Raw genomic sequence first — 18,084 nt, forward strand, 5'->3', positions numbered from 1 at the left:
TGACAATATGTGTTTTATCAAGATTAGAAAAAGTTTTGATAATAAATTATGAAAAATGATGACGGGGAGGAGCCAGAAAAAAGAATTTGGAGAACTGTTTCTATGGTATCGCAACGTCCAATTTCAAAACGGAATTCACAGGATGAATTCTGAGTTCGTAAGCTTTCAAATGATACCTATTTTATGATAACTACTAAAATATGTGATGTAATATATATATATATATATATATATATATATATATATATATAATATATTATACTTTTTAGAGGATAATATTATTTATATTTTTTTATTGACAAATACTAGAGTATGTTTTATTATGAACTTTTAGCATTAAAAAACAAAGTTTCAATTATTAAAAGTGTGTGCGTCGACTTTTTATGACAAAGGTCAGAAACTCCTGTAATGATGGAGATTTTTTGAGGTGCACTCTTGTCATAAATTCATCTGTTACTGTTCCTACATAATTTGTAATAAAAAATAGCGCTAAAATATCTATTTAGGAGTCTTAGACCTTTCCAACAATATATAGTTTGTCATGATTAAATTAGGAATTAATAGTAATATATTGAAGTAAAGTTAGGACGGTGACCGTTAGAACCTGGCTGTATAGCACTACAGCAAAGTTTAAGAAAGAGTTTATTTATAATGCTGTTTTTTTTTAAGAATATAGGTGAAACTCGAAAAACTAGAATATCGTGCAACAGTTCATGTATCAGTAATTCAAATTAAAAGGTGAAACTAATATATTTAGTATAACTATATACATATGCATGATTATACTTTTCAGAGGACCGACATTTCTATATTTAAAATATTTTTTTTATTGATTTTATGTAATAATCAAATTTTCTGAGATAGTGAATTTGGGGTTCTCATAAGCTGTAAGCCATAATCATCAAAATTATAACTTTTGCACAATATTCTAATTTTTCGAGTTTCACCTGTGTATCACAATTTAATGAAGAGCTGTTGTTTTGAAAACGTAGAATTTTCATCTGATTTGGTGGGAATTGTTTTGTGAAAAACTGGTATATTTTGCCTACGATTTTGTATTTTGTTGCACGATAAAAATCCACACTCTTAAAAATAAAGGTTCTTTATTGGTCACTAAGGTTTCATGAATAGCCTTTAACATCCATGAAATCTTTTCATTGCAATAAGGTATCTTTATAGTGTAAAGGGTTCTAGATTATTAAAAGTAGTTCTAGAATAAATGGTTCTTTTAAGAACTGTTCACCGAAAGGTTCTTTTGGGAACCTAATTATAAATTTAATTAATAATTAACTTCTTCTATGGCATCACTGCCTTTCTGGAACCTTTATTTTTAGGAGTGCAAAGTAAAGGAATGTGACTGCAAAATGTCCTCAAAATCAGTCAGTAAACTGAAAAACAAAAAAAATCTAAAGAATCTATGGGGGAGGGGAGGCTTGGGGGCTTCTAACCTTCTCTGTGGTGTGGCCAACCAGTGACTGTGCATTTGGGTGAGGGAATTAAACCAAATAGTTAATTCCACCCCCTTTGTCACAGAATCGAGCTCTCTAAGCTCTAAACAAACTTCACCTGCTTCTCAGTTCATTTTGTTTTTTTCAATATAACAAAAGACATGTCTGAATGGGTGAATCCTTTCATAGTCCTGTTGTTGCTGATTATTAACCTTCCACTGAACTCTCAATTAATCCACCCGAGGGTCATGTCAAGCAGAGCAGGAGTACAACAGCCCACTGTAGCCGGACAACCTTGCTGCATTCGAACAGCCTGGTAGCAGTCTGCAGACGACTCTCATTGGTATTCCACGGAGCAGCGAGTGTGTGTGGAGAATTAATTTGTTACATATGTCATGTTCCTCATGCAGTCCTGGCACACATTATGGCTGTGTCTTCTGGGACTACCCTCAAACCATGCTCCAGGACTGTTTCCGCACTCCCAGGAGGCCTAGATAGAAAAAAGAGTAAGAATTAAGAAATTAAAATGATGCACGGCCCTGGAGGATTAGCAGCCAAGGCCTGGTAGCTCTGTGGCAGGGAGAATGATGTACATGAAGCAAAGCAAAAGCAATTCACTTTGAAAAATAATCAAAATAGTGCAGCGTAAGCAAGGTAATGCTTTGTCTGATATTGATATGTTGGACTCCTCACAATACGAGAGAAGGAAGACAAAACTGAGCAATGACGCAAATACAGCCATTAGCAAAATTTCCTCCATGGGCCGAGTGCAGATTAGGTCAAGTAGTATTTTCTATACCTCATAGTGTAATCAATAAAAGCAGAAAGAAGGTCCCGGTGCTGGCCTATTTAAACATCAGTGTAAATGCACTCATAAAAATGAAGGTTCCAAAAGGGTGTTTGTAGCGATGCAATCGGATATGCATTTTAGGTTCTACCAGAAATACTTGGTAGGCACATAAACATCCAATATTTTTTTCTCTGAAAGAATTTTCAAACAACTATATATGAATTTATGTCTAATCCAGTTACAGTCTTATCACCAAGTTATTTGGCATAAGCCTCGTCCTTAGTCCAGGTCTTGACGTAAACTGGCAGGTCCTGCCGGAAGATGAAGACAGGGGTGGATCCAACCCTGGACAGGAGGAAAGGGCCAACCTAGTGGTGGCGGTGGGGAGGATGTATAGGATCTTCGGCCACGTCTTCAATGCCAATAAAGAATTTTAAAGAGTGTGGTTGCATAAACCTATTGCACCATAACTTGAGAAAAGCATTGAAGACAAGATCGATCTCCACAATGATGTGAAAAAACTAAACGGGAAGTGTCTAAAAAAAGCTCAATGTTTTTTCTCACACGCCAGATGATTGAATGCCTCCAACACAGGCCCAAAATTTTGAAGCATGCTTCTCCTCAGTGTAATTTCTTTCTGTCTTTCTGTCTGGCGTGCTCCCACCCTATCTAGGGTGAGATGAAGTGCTCTAACTCATTAGTGTCACATCTGTTCTCACTGGCTGAGGTGAAAGCCCGTACTTCTTGGCCACTCCTCTGGGTGATTGACACATTTCGTCGAGCTCTGGTTGATCGATTGCTCTTAACAGCAAATCACAATGAGGGCTCGGCAGCAAGACCTCTTTGAGTTTTGGCTCCGGCTCAGTCAGAACACAATGACAGAGTGTGTCTCAGTGATGCTGTCCCTGGCCAGTCTCTCCTATACTCTCATCACCCCATGGGACTCTTTTTAAGTGACATTCCCACAATGAGGCTTCCGATGTCCAACGGCTCTAAACGAAGAGAATGGCGTTCCCATCAGAATGACCAAGAATCTGCAGGGAATTGATTTTTGTCTCAAGCTGTCCCCCTTTCTTTCTCCTGTATATTTAAATCATTTGGGTCATTTACTGTAGCAAGAAATAGAAAATAATGCGTAAGAAAAGTTTTGTGGAACATTAAGGTCACTATAGTCGGTTTCGTTTAAATTTCACTAGTTTAATAGCCTTTCAGACCTCAGCTGGAAAGAAGTTGAGACCTACCTATATAGGACATATCTACTTATCTACTGTATGCCAGATTTTGCCTGCAGGGCAACTATTGTGATAATATTACATAAACAAACCTTTTCATCAAAGAGCACAGAAAAAATACATATTCATATCAGACCACTTCTGTGTCCTAAAGATCATTGTTTGCATTACGTACAGCATACAAGAATAGAATCAGATTGAATGTGAGTTGTGGAATGTGGTTAATATTTAAGCAATGTCACACAAGCAAGAGTGCTGTAATATTTTAAAAAAAATAAATGGAAAGTGAAATTGGGGACACAAGAAAAAAAAACTTTAGATTGATTACTAATGACTAAGAAACATGTCTTGTTAGAGAAAACATTTTGATTAGAAAAATACACTGCCCAGCCAAAAAAGATTCCGAAATGAATGCACCTCTTGATGGAAATAATATCATAACATTTATTTTCATCAAGAGGCCCATCAATTTTTGTTCAAGATCTTGCATTGACAATTGATTATGTATGCTTGCATTGATTCTATTATTAACTTATAAAGACAGTCCCTTGTTGTCACTTACTGACGTTTCCATGTATCTGCCGAAAAAACTTTGAAAAGTGCCCACTTCTAATACACAGGAAAACAGCCAGTCAAGAACACACAAACATTTAGCTGAGTAACATTAGAGGACATGAACTAAATGGTAATTATAATATCCATGGGTTCTGGAGCTTTTAGTTAAGTAGCCCTGAATTTATGGAACTAGTCATAGTATTCTTGTTTTTAAATTTCGTCTTAACTCTTTTTAGACAGGATTTTATGTTATTGTATACTATGTACCCAGCTTACTGAATGTTGTGGATCATTCCCTATATTTTAATATGTGCTTTAGTATGCTTGTAAGGTATCCTTGAGTGTCAAGAAAGGTGCCTAGAAATAAAATGTATTATTATTAGTTTTATTTTTAAACAATGTTGGTGGGAAAAGAAGAAAGTTATTCCTGTCAGATAAAGTTATTACTGTACATTTTGATTCAAGATGACTAAAACCATAGAAATAAAATACATTTTCTACAGGAAAAACTTGCATTGATTAATTATTCAGAATATGTGTAGACAATTGCATTAATAAAGTACATAAATAAGGTCAGTTTTGAATTTCATGTTACCTTAAAACAACAGCTCTTCTATAAGCTTTCATCAAGGGCCCATCTTTTAAAAGGAGGATATTTGGGTAATACTTGACAATGTTTTGAGAGTTGCTGATGTGTAGGTCTTATTAAACATGATATCAGTGACCTTTATGTGTGCCAAGACATTTCCTGCGGCAAGACCAAGCAAAGGCCTCAGCTTAGAGAAAGGATGTGCTCAGTATGGAAGATGTTTGTCTTAAAGGGGGGTTGTCTTTATATGCTGGGCCGTTGTTACATATAAGGGTTTTGACCCGTGTCACTTGCATTATGGATCAAGAGTGTTATGTGACCTTTTTTAGTCATTTAATTACCTATTACTTGGAAGAACACTGATTCTTTTTTTATAAGAAGGTGTCTCAAAAACGTAATCCTTTAATAATGGCCGTGACTGTCTTACACTGTATCCCATGGAGATCAAGGCAATGAAAATCTCTTGGTTTAGTCCCTTCTTCATTTTAGCATTATTCAATGTGTCATCTGCATTGTCAGACTTTGCAGACACAGTTATAAATTAGATCGGGGAGCTGGTGGCAAGAGACCGGTCACTCAAGTACAGCACAGCAGTGCCCAGTCTATGGCTATAGGGACCTAATGTGATTTAATAAAGATTTCTATTGAGGCAAGGAGCTTGATATTTCAAGCAGTGCTATGATGTCAAAAGCGCTGTGACTGTAATGAACCTTTATGACCTTGTGTAAGGGTAAAAACGTCTTGGGTCTTGTTTTATGTGACCTTGAGCTCTAGGCTGTAAATCCAATTCATTTCAGCGTCCCCGTTAAACATCACTCTTAAGGGACACTGACTCACATTCACCATTCGTTATCATTACTTTATTTAATCCACAACAAGCCAAAAGCAATTAATTTAACAATACATTCCTACAGTACATGTGTTAATAATTAGTCTTACATTGTGCAGTTCTATAGACTACTATAATGGTTGCAAGCTTAACAAAAACACAAATTTGCATCCAAAATCTAGTAATTTGGGAAAATTTGGTTTGTCCATTGGCAGATATGATTCAGATAGTGTTTCATGCATGCATCAATGAACAAAATTGAATCTTTTGAACTGATTTTAATGACCAAGAAAAAGGGGTTTGGATCCCTGAATGACTTGGTTTGTAATCCATACATTTGTGCACGTAATAAATTGATATCCCTGAGTGCATTGTTATGTAGCATTAACTATAGACTGTAAATTACCGCTGACCTCCACTGCATAAAAGGTTAAGAGGATTTTACTCGTCCAGATGTCGATAGCTAAAACAAGCAGCTGGGAGAGTGACTGTGGGGGAGCAGATTTAGGTGATAAACTCTGTGTGGAGTCAGAGGTTCATTGACTTGGGCGGAGGGGGTAGTAATTCTCTAGCTGCTGGTGCAATGGCCTCTGTGTGCACGCTGGTTGATGGAGACTAACTTGGGGATCTTTGATGTGGAAGGTCACTGTAAAAGTCCTCATTAAATAGAGTTTTATTTGCCTCCCAGCCGCCCATCTCCCACCTCGCTAACCTCTGCCTCTGTGTTCCATTTGCATGATAGTGCTACAGTACTTTCTATCTGGGGTGCACATTATCAATAGCTTCCTCTCCTGGAGTGTCTTGTTACCTGGGCATTCATTGAGATTTCCTCAAGATAGAGGCTTGGTTGCTGTCCCTTTGAACCATGTTCATCATCTCAATGATAAGTCAAAGGAACCCCCTGGGTGAGATATGATATGTGGAATGAACTGCAGATTTTCTTGATGTTCAGATATAGAGAGGTATATGTGGACTGGTAATTGTCACTTTGTAAATGGTGCCTTCGGACAGATAGAGATTAGATTTAGACTGCATAAAAGGCCATGCAGTAAAATTACATGCTGTGGCTGTTTATCTGATGTGACAAATTATTATATTTACCAAAAGATATGCTTTGGAGCATTAGGCCTATGTTCAAAGTGGACAACGAGCAAGTTTTCATGACTGTATTTAATGATCGGAGTGAAAATAATGGAACACATCGTCAGCTGTCTGTGGAGATGACATGGGGAATGTGTGGGTTATTCCTGTTATGCAATGCCTTCTGAGCTCTGTAACTTGAATTAATATGCTTGTGTTGTCATTTATATACAAATATTTATATTTGGGGGGGGGGGGGGGGCTAGTACAATGCAAAATCAGATATATGTACAATACCAATTTTAGAAAAAAATAACATTACAATGTCTAGAAATCAATTTCATTAGTAATGTCAGTTTGGGTTCAATTAGTCTTTTAATGAGATCTACTAAATATTGTTAGAGCTTTTTATTTGGGCAAGTAAAATTCATTTCGGGCTACCAAAATCTGAAAGGGCTACCAGCGATTTTGAAATTTTGTGAGCCCTGCTGGGTATGCAAGAATTTCAGAAACATGAGGGTAGTGCTTCCAACATGAAAGGAGACATTGTGTTGGAGCTGGGTTCCATCTGGGTCACAAACTATTCATGTTCTGCCTCTCTCTCCTTTTACTTTCCATTTGGTTTTCCACTGTCACATCTGATAAAGGTAAAAAACAAAAAAAAGAGTAACCATAGTAACGATGGCGACAGATGTGGACAACTGCGCTACGTCTAGCGGCACGCTCACGCTGTTGTTGTTTCGTTCAAACATTATGTCCATGGAAAGCAGACTTTGGGAAAACAGGACTACTAAAACGAGGATCAATATCAGCGTGGCGTTTTCAAGATGCCAAGAGCTCCACGTCCACGACTTACTTCTCGCTCTTGCATGTACTTTATTAGACAGGTGAGCAAATGAACACAAAACTAATCAATGTTATATAGCTCAACATGGTGAAATGTTAGAATATTATCTAGCTTACTGTTAGACTCATACAGCCAACAAACTAACTCATAGAATAACATTATAACTTTCAACACACTCAGATGCAGTTAAGTGTGATAGTGTATACCAAGTGAAACAGCACTGCGTTACCTCACAAGTTTCATTCGTTTAATAAACTGACCTGTGTGAGTAATAATTCTACTGTAGTATCTAGGTCATATAAATCATGTCAATTTCTGGAGGATAATGTCAAGGATATGGCATTTGTTAGTTAAAACCAAATGGAAAATTATATTATAGATAAAAGAAAAACCTATGAATTGATCGCCAATAACAAAGAAACATGTTTTGTTTAAAACACATTGATCAGAAAAATAAAGTGAAATGGAAAAGCAAAATTACATTAAAATGAAAAATTAAAATGTCTTAATATAAGTTTATATATGTTGTTAGTGTCTCAAACCAAAGTACATTTTTTTCAAATTCACAGGACAAATTCACAGCTGGCACGATAAGTCATGTCAGTGTGGCTGGGAGCATCAGACCAACTGCAACAATGAGCAATTAAAGATATATTAAGATGATTTTAGGCAAAATGGCTGGAAAATCATGAATACAATCAATAGTAATGTGATTTAATGGTTCATCACTTTTGACCAGTAGGTGGCACTGTTACAAAATTGATGTGGTGTGGTCAGAGTTAGGTTTGGTGTCAATATGCCAAAGCATTGGAGCAATTGTTTTGTCAATGGTTTTATGAAAACGGTTTTGTCTATCGACACGAAATCCACAAAACTTTTTGCTATGCATAGTCTGAAGATGATCTGACTCTAATTTGGTGAAAAAATAGAAGGAAACGGTCTTGGAGGAGTTTGAACTAGTTGGTTTTAAAGGGAAAATCCAAATGTCGGACAGGAAGTTCAGCTGACAATGGCAAAATTGGTATCTATGTTCTTGACATGACCCAAGTAATCCATTTTCATTGCAATAGGCAAAATTAATCAAAAGTTATTAGCATTTTTGGAAATTTCATTATAACTTTTGACCACAAGGTGGTGCTGTCTTGAAACGTTTTAAGTACCTTCAGGGCATGGAGCCAATGACACTTACCAAGTTTTGTAATTATATGCTAATGCATTTGTAAAATATAGCATTTAATGACAAAATTAAAAATGTCCGACCCCTAAAATGGCAGATAAAATTGGGTGTTGTTAGACTCGACGTGCTGCACCTAAAATGGCAGATATGGGAAAATTGGGTGTTGTTAGACTCGACATGCTGCACCAAATCTAAAGAGACCAGTTGTGATTTTTGGCCAAACTGTTCAGAAGTTATAAGCTAAAAGAGACATTTTTTTCATATCTCCTGACCACTAGATGGCACTGTGCTGAAACTGTGCAGGTCCCCACAGGTCATGGTTGTCATAGCACAAACCAAGTTTGGTTAGAATAAGCTGAAGCGCTGTGGAGATATAGCCTCATGTTAATTTTGTCGAGTTCTTTGTTCTCGAGTTATTCAAGAACAGTTTGACGAAACAAATTGAATTCCATAACTTTTTGTCGCCATGGTCTGAAGATGATCTGATTCCATTTTTCTGAAAACTGGACGAACGGTCTAGCAGGAGTAGAAAAAGTCGTTTTTTTAAAAAAGTTATTAAACTTATTAAACTTAATCGAATTCCAGAGCAAAGAAGAATAACAATAATAGGAACACTAACGATTACAATAGGTCCCTACGCACCTTCGGTGCTTGGCCCTTAATGACACATACAGTATGCTTCTTTAAGGTGTACATATTTACAAGAAGTTTCCAAAAAAATTTTCTTTTTATATAGCCTTATTCTCTCTACTCCCTAGTTCTGGACTAACATAAATATCACTTTTTACAAGAGAGCTCCAGTAATTGCATAAAAATATTAAGGAATAGCACTGGTAGGTTATCATGAAGTAGAGAAACACCCCTGGCCTGTAGCATTAAATTGACACTCTGAGCATACGAGTATAGACCAGGGGCAATAAATAGCAGCGTTTCCACTGTTAGGCCCAAAGCGAGCATGCTAGTGTGTTTCAGGGCCAGTCGCATTTCCACTGTCACTGGCAGGGTTTTTATTGGCTTGCCGAACACCTTGGTCCTAAGCGGTCCAATTGAGGCTTGAGGAGTGGTTGTGAACAAAGGCGGAGTTTGAGAGGGTCAACACCACTGATCATTTCCCATGTTTTCATATCAGGCTATCAGCTAACCTCAAAATCAAAGACATTTAAAACTAATTACAGCCCAAAACTCACTTACAGACACCAGTGAGTGTACAGTACGAAATAACTTCCAATTGAGATCTGATACAGATTCTGATCACTGTATGAGGCAGAAATATATTTATATGCGATGCTAAAGGCTATCGTGCTAACAATTGCCATAATAAATGCACATAAGATTATGGAAAATATCAGAGACTGCTTGATTATAATTGTGTATTTAGTTGATTTCATGTTTCATCTGTATCTCATGTGCCTTTGTTGATACCGGACTTCTGCATCCACGTATGCCATTACTTATACAATTACATATACTCTGGTTAAAGGGATAAGTTCACCCAAAAATGAAAATTCTGTCATAAAGTTGTTCCAACCCTGTATGAATTTAATTCTTCTGCTGGACACAAAATAAGATATTTTGAAGAATATGGGTAACTAAACAGTTGATGGGGCCCCATTAACTTCCATATGGAGAAAAAGAAAAACTTTGGAAGCCAATGGGGTCCATCATCTGTTTGGTTACTGACATATATATTACTTCAAAATATATTCTCTTGTGTTAAGCAGAAGAAAGAAGTTCATACAGGGTTGGAAAAACTTGAGGGTGACAGAAACGTCATTTTTGGGTGAACTATCCCTTTTCTGTCCAATCTGTGGCTCTGACTGAAAGGATAACAGTATAGTGAGATTAGAGAGATTGCTAAAATTCATGAAAAATTACTAGAAATGCTTATTCTTTCTAAAGAAATGTGACCTAAACATGATATTTTATCAATATTTTTCTAAATGTGTAAGGCTTTGGACATAACGTTGTTCGTTGTTTTGTTGATGTCTGTCATAAAAAAAAAATGGAAGCAGGTGTGGCTGAATAAGTTTGTGTGTTTTATGTGAAATGATGATCAATTCGGTTTGATTCAGCATGATTAATGTGCGATTGTAAAATTTTTACTTTCACTGTAACATTTTTTTATTATAAATCATTGGTCAAATATCAATGCTGGAGCCTTAATTCTTAAAGTAAAGATCAAACGTCCACTTCTGTCATGTTAATTTTGTAATCTAGTTTTCAATCAGCTAGCTTCCACATTCTGGTCAAATGGTGAGATTGTGACTTTGTTCTACAGAGGCACGTTAAGGGTGGGTATTAGGGTAGCACGACAGGGCTACTGGCCCAACAGTGGAAACGCAGCTTGATTTTGGCCTCAGGGCCCAAGATCCGAGGCTATTGGCACCGCCCTGCACATTGTTAGCCCTGGCTCGCACTGACCCAAAAGTGGAAAAGCGGCTAATGTTCACGACAAGTCTGCGTGATTCCAAATGACTGGACTTCTTAGACTACCTATAGTTAAACACCTACTTCACAGACCCCTGACCTGCTCTCACAAAGGTTCGGGGTTTCTTCAGAGTTATTTTCTCCCTCACTGAATTTGTCGAAGCTAACATTCAAAGAGTGACCTGCAGCCCTTGATCATTATGTTGTGTAGAGTGATTTTTTTCTTTTCTTTTAACTTACATGAAACTTTTCTACAATGGGATAGCTATGTTGGCAAGTTCAGTTCCTCTTTAGAAAATCAATGCAGTCTCAGTAAAAAAACTTGTGTGGTCGTCTTTTGAATTATTTGCTTTTCTTAAGCTCTGAAGGTTACTGTAATTATCTGCTACTAAATGATAATTATTAAAATGTCTATAAAAAAACAAAGGGATTAAACACAACACAGGGATTAAGGGATGAGGCAATTATGAAAAACGTGTTCCAAACTCAAAGTAAGGTCCAGTGTGCAATTATTTATACCAGTTTTATCAGGCATCAGGTTCAGGAGGGGCAGGGGAATGATTAAGCTCAGCCAATCACAGCTTCTCCGCGTATTTTCTGGTCAACTTGTAATGTTTCTTTTGGAGAAAAAGAGGATTTTTCAAAAGCTGTAAAATCTAAGTGCCTCTGGGTGATTTCTGAGAATGAAAATGCACAACTTGATATCCAATTCAAGATCAAGTATTGTCCATAATCATCTCATTCATGCTTATTTGATCTAATTTGAGATGGTTTTACAAATAAATGTGAATTATTGCAGTCTTTTATATATGTAATCTACATTGTTGCATATACCAGGCATCAGATTCTCATTCTCATTAGAGCCTTCAAAGCTCATTCTACCCTGTGAATAACATATTCTATCAGTCAGTGCAGCCTGCAGAGAGAGAGTTATGTTGTGCCATGTCATATAATGAAATGTATCCAAACACACAAGCAGTCATTTCAAAGTGCAGTCTTGAGACTGTCACCACCGAATCGCCCTGATTGTGTTTCCTGCGGTAACGAGGCGAGCTGGGAGTGATCGTGATCTAATAGAGCGTGATTGAATGAGAAATAATTTAATTATGAGGGGACAAATCTTCACAGCTGAGAAAATGAATCAAGGCGAAACGTCTCAGCTGTTGACTCAAAACTGTTTAGAGCTGTTTATGTGTGTTTCTGCTGCTTTTGACAGATGCAACTTGACTCAATCCCTCCAATCCCTCTCAAAAACCGAGAAAACTCAACCAGAAAGGCTTTGCATATTGAGGTGCCTCTTCAACTTATGATTTGTCTCATGAAGACCAAACTCTATTAAGTGAAAAGTCACTTCATTCAGTGATTCCTTTACAGAGTGCGGTGGCATTAATACACTCCCCTCAGCATTCTCTTTAGAGACTAATACCTTGTTGATCTAGGCTTGTTCAATAAGATCAGTTGCAGAAGAGAAGGCATTGTGCATTATCACATTACCCCCCGGTTACCCGGCCTTCTACCAGCTTTCATTATTCACATTTATTTTTTGAGAATGAATTGCCCAAAATATGTTATCAACATCAATCTATGAGATATAATTATATGAATAATCAATAATCTAGTTTATTTTGTTTATTACATTAGTTTTATGGATTAAAGTCTTCAAATGGATTCAAACATCATTATTAAACAATATATTCCTTTGTAAATATTTAGTGTGTTTCTAAACACACACACACACACACACACACACACACACACACACACACACACACACACACACACACACACACACACACACACACACACACACACACACACACACACACACACACACAAACACACACACACACACACACACACACACACAATCACACACACACACCTTCTGGAATCACAAAATGGATCATTGTTCATTATCTTAATACTGTATATCAACAGTCCTACTTTCTGTTAATAAAATAATCATTTAAATTGTCATAATTACAATAGAAATATCTTAGCCAATATGGGGGTCTTCAAATATGGTGTTGGGGGCCTGGAAGTCAAAAGGGTAGTATTAGGAAGTCTACAAGTAGCAATTAATAATGTAACTATTTAAAATTTCTTACAAAATGTTTTGAACTAATGAAGTCCACTTTTGAATGACTGTATCAAATTTATTTTTACAATTGAATGTCACTGCATTTAAAATGCCAATTTTTTGCCAACTCATGAATTAAAAGGGAGTCAATTCATAAATTCCAAACTTTTCTCCTCCACACACTGCTGCTTATAATAAACACTCATTAGAAAAGAGGGCTGATGCATGGTAAGTGGAGCAATCTGCATTTCTCTTCCCACTAGAGAATGCATTTTCACTTGATAAATGCTAATTATTTTTTAGACCTGTGAAAGATCATACATCTTTGTTTTCTGTATCAGTGGTAGTAGTACCTCACTCTCTCTCTATTGGTTAGTTCTAAGCAGGAATCAAGCTCACAGTCACACATATGGGTCATGGAGTTCAATTGTCTGATTGACTTAAATATATGAGAATGATAGTCAAAATACCATAAAAGCGCATGATTTTATGTAAATTAATATGAAAAAAGTCTCAGCTGTGTTGGGGGCCCTGTCAAGATTCTTTTCATGGGGCCCAAAATCCTAAGCAGCGCCCCTGTATGTATGTATTGTAATGTAGACTGAGACACTATATAACATCTTTAAAAAAGTTTGAGTTCCCATTAAAGTTCAGGTAGAAATAAATGCTCTGACTTTGTTCAAGTTGTACACTGAATATGGGTTGGAGCTCTTAATTTTGAACTCTCAAAGTGCACCAGATTTATGAATTTATCTTTAAAATGTACAAAACTTTCTAATGTGGGGACAAACCCCTGGACCCCCTTTGAGGGACCAAGGATCTCCCATCACAGTTTAACAAAAATCCTGTGGGAAACACAGTGTGTGTATGTATGTATGTATGTGTGTGTTTGTGTATATATATATATATATATATATATATATATATATATATATGTGTGTGTGTGTGTGTGTGTGTGTGTGTGTGTGTGTGTGTGCGCGCTTGTTGAGTACATTGCCATCACTCATAAATTATAAATTTCAAGTAACATTTAATTAAACATGAAAATACTTTTTTTTTCTTTCAAAATGTCGAAAATAGTTTTCAAATAAGTTTTAAAGGGTAACTAAACCCCTGGTCAGAGCCTGACTCCACCCGTTGGCAATATTTGAAAAATGCTGGAAAAGTGGGCAGAGCCCAGCGGAGGGGGGCGTGCACCTGAGACCCATCTGTCTGTATGGAACTTGCCTACCTCACCAACAAACCCTTACATCATGAACCACCCCAAACATCCAATAGGAAAATTCAACTGCAGTAGCCACCGTTCAACCTGAAGAGGGCAGCACTCAGACGTTTTTACACCATATATTGTAGAATTAAAACAATTTATACACAAATGTCAAAAAAGTTACTCGAATCAATGAACAGTTCTAATAAAGCCCCATTCTTACAGATCATTAACTAAAAAAAGTTGGTTTAGGGTTTAGTTACCCGTTAAAGAGTACTATGTGTTTTACAGGTTTAAATTCGCTTTTAATTCGCTGATTTCATTCAAAATCTTTTGAACCCCACTGTCTTTTTGGACACAATTTTTCCTTATTTGTTACGAACGAGTCGGGAAAAGTCCTCTTTACCCTTAATGGAAATGCACTCACAGATTTCACAAGATATTATTCCCCAGCGTTTAACTCACACACTTGAAAAAGTGGCACACCTGAGATACAATGGCTCACCTTATTCCGGAGTGCCCGAAGGCAATGACAGCAGCGACATCATCTGGGAGTGCTTTTCAGATGTGTTTTCAGATGTGTTAAGTGTTTACTCAAAACAGTCTTGTTACTGATGTATTCAAACAGGCTTCTGGAGAGACACTTTTACAACAAAGCAGACATGCAGGGTTGCTTGATATAGATAAACACCCTTTTATCTTGGTACTTTCGTTTTGGGTGGGGATTCGGGGTTGGATTACAACTGATAAAAATTAGAGAGATCAGTCAAAAGGGATTCTTTGGGGCTTTCGCACATATTAGCCATGTTTCTGGCCTTACACTAATCTATCCTTGTTCCTTTTCATCTCGGCCTTCCTCTGACTCTCCCCTTGAAATGGATTTTCATGCTCTAATTAGGTGTATCAGCGTAATCTCTGTAGCCTCCTCCATCGTCATCTTCGTGTCATTTAGAGATGCTCACTTCATTGTATCCCTGACAGCCCTGGTTCAAACCATGTGTACAACATGGCTCCATATTGACTGTATCAAATCCAATCCCATGGTGCTTTGTTGAAGTGATCCAAAGTGCGTGTAAAAGTGACTTGAATGGCTGCAGCTAAATATGTTCACTCCCTCAGTTGTGGCCTGCGCTGCTCTGATTGGTCACAGTGCATCTGTTTAAAGGGGGCAGATACAGAAAGAGTGGTTAAAGATGAGGATTTGTTCGGATCTTCGCAAGCATGATGACGGGCCCAACCGTGTGAATAAGAGCAAGACGGGACCCCAAGTCTTTCAGCACAAGCGATGAAGCATGTGCACAAGCACACGCCCCGCAGGAGATAAAACCATAGACGCACAAAGCCGCCCATCTTAAAATCCGCCCTCTCCCTCTGTGCATCTTCTGATCAATAGAGGAGAGAGATGTGTGCGGTTCGGGGGGCGGGTCACTGAGTTGCTGCCACAGTGTTAATGACATCTGCTGCCCTTCAGTAAGAGCCTGATTGATTGAAGACACGGTCAGTCTCCCAAAGAAAGGGAGTATTTGTTTGAAGCGAAAGAAAAAGCATTGAGATAACCAAAAAGAGCAGTGACAGTTTTGTTCTCCTCCTTTTAAACCATGGGAGGAGATTGATGCAATTTTCTGGCTTTTGAGAGCCAGTAGAGTTGGGTTGGGGTTTATTGTGTTCATGTCTGTCACTCCATTTACTCCTCAGACTCTGACGAGAGTCGTGTAAATGCCCCCCTCCCCCATCCACTCAAGGAAATTGAGGAGAAGCGAATCATCATTTCATTATGAAGTTTAATAAACTTGATCTGACGGGAATACTTATTTTTTGCTTTTCTTTGGGCAGTTCATATTTCTGCTTGACACAAATAAACACATCTTTAAAATATGTTCAGACTAATTACTTTGTCACCTTTGGTGTTTGGTACTATTGTAGTGAAAAGCTAGTGAATTTTTTTTTTATATCCTCCGTCTCATGAAAACGTTGTTTTGATTAACCTCCAACACAACATTGTGGTGCTTATTCAAATTTTTTTTTCAATGTGTTGTTGTGCGACTAGAGACCGTAATAATGGGGTGACAGGCCGTATGTGAGAACATACATCATAGTGTGATTGAACGAAACATCTGCACCAGATTAACTATTTTTGCCATTGTGAACCATATTATTTTCAGAAAACAGCAAATTATCATGATCCAGGTAGTGTAGTGAGCGTCAAAGCCGAGCTCAATAGAACCTATACGTCTGGTTGAAATGTGTTCTTCCAGGAATACATAAGTGCTGTCTCCCAATTATCAGTCAAGACTGTGGGGTAATTTATGCTGCCTGTGAGCAGGACTTGAAGAAAATAGATAATTGATTGACATGGCAGACATTGTTACGCCCATTACCTGTTCTATAATACTGGGCAGCCTCTCAATGGAGTCTCATTGTCCCGTTCCAAGCTCCCTCCGTGGACTAATACGAGCCTCACATCAGGAAGCCCAAAGTAGCCCAGCAAGGGGACTGCGGTAACCACACTGATACAAAAGAAGCATTATTTTCACTCTGTTGCTTAACCTCGGAGACACAGGGTTTCCATGGTGCCGTATGCTTCTGGTGTGGTGCTCTGGTGGGGGGGACAAGCCAAACATAAGAAGACTTAAACACAGATGGAGTGAAGCTGGAACAAAAACACTTGAGGTTATGGTATGAAACGCTTTGTTAAACTGGTCTGAATTAAATTATGCTATTTTTAATAGTTTCAAACCTTCATACATTACAATAGAGATGCTTTCCTTCCTAAATTTGTCAACATATATTACACTTCAAGAAAAAAGCTATAGTTGTTGGAAAATCAATTATTTTTAATGGCATCACCTGAACCATCAATATATCAGGCTTTAAATGCTTTAAAGGCACAGTTTACTCCAACATGAAAATTCTGTCACCATTTTCTGCTCATGTCGTTCCAAACTTCTTTTTTTTTGTCCATTTAATTTTTATTTGGACCTTAGTGACTTTAAAAAGATCTTCTTTTGTGTTCCACAGAATAAACAGTCATACAGTTTTATAACGATGTAAGGGTGACAACATTTTCATTCTTGGATAAATAGTCAGTATTTGAATTGTTTCAGGGACATGGATTGCTATAAGAGTAGAGATGATCTACTAATCAATCATTTGACAGATGCCAAAATTATGCCAAAAATCCATCCATCCAATAATCATCATTCAGTTTTATCAAACAGTCTGACCTGGGTTAAGCAATATTTATCTCTAATGCAAAGGATCAAAGCTAAAGGTTTATTCACATATTGAGTGAATATTCGGTGTGAACGAGACTAAATCAATTCCAATTGACTTATTTACACTAGGGATGAAACTTGACAGAACAGGTTTCTCTATCACAGTTTCAGCAGCACAACATTTTTCAACATTGATAATCGTCTCTGGTTACGTATGTAACCTTAGTTACCTGAAGGGAACGAGACGCTGCATGAAACGCTGTGGGAACGCCCCTGCGTGAGTGCGTCATGAAGCACGTATGAAATCAGTCCAATGGCGAGACGGAACGTCATAGGCGGGTGACATCATCGACCAGGAAACTATATAAGCACCCCCAAAACACAAGCACATCAGCTTCTGATAAGACTGAAGCAAGTGCTCACGGGCATGCTGGGAGTATGGCACAGACACGCAGCGTCTCGTTCCCTTCAGGGAACTAAGGTTACATACGTAACCAGAGACGTTCCCTCTCAGGGAACTCGAACTGCGTGAAACGCGGTGGGAACGCTAATACCATTGTCGCCATACGAGCAAGTGTCCGTCGTGTGTAGTCATGGCGCACATTCGG

General features: G+C 37.7%; 1 protein-coding gene across 2 annotated transcripts in view; it reads left to right on the plus strand.

Annotated features, from left to right (window-relative positions):
• Positions 1-18,084, plus strand: part of cdh7a (cadherin 7a) — a 128,632-nt gene that overhangs the window by 39,618 nt on the left and 70,930 nt on the right. The window lies entirely within an intron of this gene.

The sequence above is a fragment of the Siphateles boraxobius genome, unplaced genomic scaffold, assembly GCF_051911475.1.
Source record: "Siphateles boraxobius isolate OS27281-9 unplaced genomic scaffold, OSU_SipBor_1 1, whole genome shotgun sequence".
NCBI lineage: Eukaryota > Metazoa > Chordata > Actinopteri > Cypriniformes > Leuciscidae > Siphateles > Siphateles boraxobius.